We start from the raw sequence: 5,888 nt of genomic DNA, 5'->3' as shown, positions 1-5,888 counted from the left end.
CTGAGTCAGCACAGATAGTGTAAAATAACACTTGCAAGGGCTATTAGCATAATCATGAATGCTGAGGCTTTCAGAAGCGCTACCAGTTTCCTAAAAAGTGATATACCTTTTCAGGAGGACAAAGTGTTGCCTTTTTCTTGTGGATACTGGTGAATAATTTAAGATCCAGTAGACTTAATGCCATTTGTATGCTTACAATCTTGGCTGTATTTGACAGCATAGCCCGCCTTTTGCTGATGAAAGTGGAATTTCTTGATTAACATTAAAAAAAAAAAATTGATTATGTGATCTGTTGGACAAACTGGAATGAATCCTGCCTTTCTGAAAATAAAATCTCATCAAATGCAAAAAAAAAAAAATAAGTACAAAGTATTATGAATCATTAATTACTTAACCAGCCCTCTATTAATGATTATTTGGATTATATCCAGGTTTTTCCTACTATTACAAACGGTGCTCTAATTATCATCCTTGTTCTGGTTACGTGTACAATTATAGTTCTAGGATACACTTTTAGAAGTAGAATTGCTGGATCAGATTATGAGTATTTTAAACTTGTATAGAGATTGCTCAGGCCCTCTTGTCCACACCCCCCAAAGCTGATGTCATGAAATAAGTTAATTTTTGTGAAACAGATGAAATAGAGTATCTTATTTTCATTTGCATTTATATAATTCTGAGCAAAGTTGAACATCATTTCATAAATTATAGGTCATTTATGGATTATTTGTCCATAACTGCCTATTCAAAAGTATTTCTCAAGTTGTTAATTTTATCTTTAATTTTAAGCTTAACTTTTGACTCTTTTATGATATTTTTTACCATACAATAATTCTTAGGTAGTCAAATATGCCTATCTTTAACTTTTTGACTTGTTGGTTTTATGTCATGCCAATGATACTAAAAAGAAGTATTTGTATTTTATTCTAGGGTGTATACAGCTTTATTTATTTTCAATTTAGATCTTTAATTCATCTGTAATTTATCTGGAGTTGATGAGTGAAGTAGAAATCCGGCCTCTTTTTAAATCTAAACGACAAGCCAGTTATAATACCATGTAGGGACTAATCAATCTTTTTTGTCTCGACTATTCTGAAATGCTACTAAATTCCCAAATATTTTGTGGTCTAGTTTTGGGTTCTCTATTAGGATTCATATTAATAAAAGTTCAACAAATGATAATAAATGTTTTAAATTTGTTAAGATCATTAAGTATTAGATTTAATTATTTAGTGTCTGTCTATCAAGTGTATCAATCAAAGTGCATCACCAAAGAGAAATTATTGAAGTATAGTTGATTTACAATGTTGTGTTAGTTTCAGGTGTACAGCAAAGTGATTCAGTTTTATATATATATATATATATATATATACACATACATATACAGTACATCCTTGTGGTTTATCTATTTTTTATATAGTAGTTTGTATCTGTTAATCCCAAACTCCAAATTCATCCCTCCCCCCGCCGCTTTCCCCTGTGGGAACCATAGGTTTGTTTTCTATGTCTCTGAGTCTGTTTCTACGCGATACTGTAAATCAACCATACTTCAATTTTTAAAAAATGATTACCAGAGTGAATTTAGTTAACATCAAAAAAAGAGAGAGAAATTAGACATAAATCATATCCTTAAATTGCTAACACTCTGGTCACTATAAATAGAAGTATTGGGATTTTCCCTCAACATTCTTTTTGACTCGTCATGAGATACTAAAACAGAACTCGGATTTCCTAACCTCCACTCAACTCTTTAACGTTGTGTAGCTCTGTTTCTTGTAGTCTGTACCGTGTTCCATCTAAATCATATTTATCAGGCTGTTTGTTTAAAGACAGATTCCTGGGTCTCATCTGGGACCTACTGGATCAAAATCACTGTCAGCTGAGCTGAGAAATTTGCATTTTACCTACCGAAGCTTCCAAACCATGATTGTGCAGCATTGTTTAGTAAGCCAGCAATGTAGTTAAGGAAGCAATACGGTGTGGTTTCATCTTCAGCTGCCTCTGCAGCACAATTAAATTGAAAATGGTAAAGTCATTTGTTCCTCTACTTCCCACAAACAGCTGGAACCCCAGCACCAGGAATCTGAGATAAAGATAGCCCAAAGCACCGAACAACTATCCCGCGGTCACAGACACAAATGCAGGCAGCAGACAGTTTCTCGGTTGAGATAAGGTTTTTAATCATCAGCAGCAGGTAAGATGACTGACAGCCTGAAAGAACAACCTGAGACGTGATGTGTGACACACGTGGCGGCAGCTAACTCACCCCAGAAGTGATGGACAAGAAGCAGGCCGACTTGACACAGGCAAATCCGCCAAGAATATTCTCTACTATTTCAGTCAAAGCAGCGTGGCCTAATCAGTAATGCAAACATCCTGTTTCCCAGGCTAACAACCTCTGTCCCTGGAACCCTCAGAGGGTTAGAGATAAAGAAACTGCTGCTCCAATTATGCATAATCTTCCTCTAGTCTGAAATGTCAACAGAGAAGGCAAATAACGCTGCAGAGAAAAGGAGGAAAATCTCACAGGCGAGAAGTAATTTGTTTAACGTTTTCCCATTTCTTTTTGTTTTGCACATGTCTCCTCCCACATCCATTTTAGAAAGCTTTCAGTTATGGGCTATCAATGAAAGGAGAAATCGGTTTTGTGCAAAAATCAAAAAAGAAGCAATTGTATTGATAAGAGTGGTTTGGTTAGATTTATAGTGCAGTAGGAGAGAGAAAAATGAAGCCCAAACGACTTCCTACCCTAATTTTGCAGAAGTCTTAGGAGACATTAGATGTGATATGGGTTTGCCTAAAGCATCTCTATCCTAAAGGGCTTGGCTATTTTGCTGTGAGAGGTAAGGGTGCTACATTCAGAAAACTGTATTTTCCCTCTGTGTCTGTATATATGGCCATGTGCAGCTTTAGAGACAGTGAAGAACTTGGTGGGAGGGAATCACAGCCGCTTTTATTAAGGAAAAAGGATTTCCTTTGCACGATGCTTTCAGTGTGGCTCAGAGGAGCCCCAGGAATCCTTCAAGAAGGAGAAGCCAGCAGTGCCGGCTGTCCTGGTCTAAAATCTTGGCTGCAATTCAACGGCAAGTATGTTTAAGGGGAAAGAGGGAGACCTTGTCACAAACATTATCCTGACACCCTCTCACCACATTCCCAACCAACCCCCACCCCCGAGCTCTAGCTGAACTGCAGGGTGGAAGGATTCTGTCTAAGCTCAGCGTCTAAATACTGCGTAAGCCTCATCTGGGCCGATCAAGTCCCAGTCGCCCTGCAGACAGCGGGAGACTGCTCCTCACCACCGATCCGTAACTCTCCAGCTTGAAGAGGCAGCATGAATCAGCCACTACCCTCCAGCCCTTCCCCACACCCACCTATTTCCCATACTCACATCTCCAGGAAAAATGTACTGTCTGGGATTCGGGGGCCAAATGGGAATAGGGTGTCAGGGTTCCCCCCAGTTCGTTTCTCTCTATGCCTGAGCAGATTCCACAGGGAGTTGTTTTAACTTGCATCACTCTGTAAAGCTGGGTTTCAGGGGAATAAAGGAGAAAGAGAAAGAAGAGGAAGAGTGGGATGTAAAGAATTTGTATATACCTGAAAATTGCCAGATGAATAGACCACCAAAAAATAATGCATGAGGGTAGAGATGGCTGGAAACCAGCATAGAGGGTGATGTCTAAATTTCAGAGAACTGAGGCAACACAATCGTTATTGAGTATGTGGCCCCCTCTCCCTACCCCCCAAATACTGTATTTTTTTTTAGTTAATTTTGTTTTGAAAATTATCTATATCCTTTGAGATAGAGACATACTGGATGGGTCCCAGATATAGGGTTGGAAGCTCTGGTCTCGGCACAAAGCATTCAAAACTCATCCTCTCTCATAGTTTCACTTGAAATCTCTGTTGCAGAACTGACCTGTCCCCTGAGCTTCACGCCAGTGTCTTGGTTCAGTGCACTAATTATCTGTGTAACCAATTACCCCAAACTTTGCAGCTTAAAGCAACAAACATTTCTTACCTCACAGAGTTTTTGAGGGTCAGAAATCTGGGAACATCTTAGTTGGGTGGATCTGAATCAAGATCTCTCCTGAGATTGCAGCCAAGCTCTCAGATGGGGCAGCAGGCATCTCAAAGCTCAATGAGGGCAGAGAACCCATTTCCAAATTCACTCACTTGGTTGCTGGCAAGCCTCGGTTCCTCACTACCTTTTGTTCAGACAGGATAGTTATCACACGGGCTTCTCCATAGGGCTGCTAACAGCATAACAACATGGTAGGGGGTGGGGATGAGGGGAAGGGGGGAGGGAGAGGAGGCACCCAAAACATCCACTGGAACCCTCATTCATTATTAGTGGGAATACCAATGGTATTGTCACTTTAGAATACAGTTTGTTGGTTTCTTGTAACATTAAATATATATTTATGTTGTGATCCAGCAATCTCTCTCCGAGGTATTTACCCAAGAGAAGTTAAAACTTATGTCCGTGCAAAGACCTGCAGATGAAAGTTTATAATAGCTTTAAGCATAATAGCCAAAAGCTAAAAATGTCAATAATTCAATTGTTCTTCAAAGTTTGATACCTCCATAAATAGGAATGCTATTCAGCAATAAAAAGAAACAAACTGGGCTTCCCTGGTGGTGCAGTGGTTGAGAATCCACCTGCCAATGCAGGGGACACAGTTCAATCCCTGGTCCAGGTAGATCCCACATGCTGCGGAGCAACTAAGCCCGTGCGTCATAACTACTGAGCCTGTGCTCTAGAGCTCATGAGCCACAACTACTGAGCCTGCGTGATGCAACTACTGAAGCCTGTGTGCCTAGAGCCCATGCTCCACAACAAGAGAAGCCACACACCGCAACGAAGAGCAGCCCCGGCTCGCCGCAACTAGAGAAAGCCCGCGTGCAGCAATGAGGACCCAACACAGCCAAAAATAAATAAATAAATTAAAAAAAAAAAAAGAAACAAACTACTGGTACCTGCAACACAGGAGTGAATCTCAAAATCATCATGCTAAGTAAGGAAGTCAGGCACGGAAGGCTCTACACGGTATGATTCCATCTGTATCGTTCTGGAAAAGGCAAAACTATAGGGACAGAGATCGGATAAGAGTTTTGGAAATGGGGTGAGGGGTTTGACTCCAAAGAGACACAGAGAAAATTCTCTGAGTGTAGTGGTGGTTACATGACTGTATACTTTTGTTGATACTCATACCATACAACTGGAAAGGATGGATTTTACTGTATGTCAGTTATACATCACTAAACCTGACTTTAAAAAATAATAAAAATAGGGACTTCCCTGGCCGTCCAGTGGTTAAGACTCTGCACTTCCACTGAAGGGGGAGTGGGTTCAGTCCCTGGTCGGAGAACTAAGATCCCACAAGCCACAGGGTGTGGCTAAAAATAAGTAAATAAATAAGGTGGGAAGGGCAAGGGTCAATGCATGGAAGTATGACAGCATGGTGCACACAAGAAAGAGACAGTTCACTATTTCAAGGGCATAACATTCAAAGCAAGGAGTGCAAGTAACAGAGTCCTGAGCTTTTCACTTATGTGTCCAGCTTCACCTCAAACTCAATATATCCAACACCAAAGCCCCCATCCCTCTGTCCTGGAAAAGTACCATCTTGCCTGTTGAGGATGCCATTTTCCTAGTCACTGAAACTCCAAAGCTAGAGTCTTTCTCAACTTCTCCCTTTACCTGTCCTACCAAATCCATGCTACTCTCTTGCAATGCCATGGTTTTTGTGCTTTTGGTGGTGGCAGCAGTGGTACAATGATGACAGTCAGGGTTTTCCACTTCTCTCATGTACCATTTTTTTCTTACCCCACTGCTCTCATAATAGTTCAGGCCTTTATTTCTTCTCACCAGGATTGGAACATGGCGG

The sequence above is a fragment of the Balaenoptera ricei genome, chromosome 12 (genome assembly GCF_028023285.1).
Source record: "Balaenoptera ricei isolate mBalRic1 chromosome 12, mBalRic1.hap2, whole genome shotgun sequence".
Lineage (NCBI taxonomy): Eukaryota > Metazoa > Chordata > Mammalia > Artiodactyla > Balaenopteridae > Balaenoptera > Balaenoptera ricei.
The sequence above is the reverse complement of the archived record's forward strand: the minus strand, read 5'-3'. Positions refer to the sequence as shown.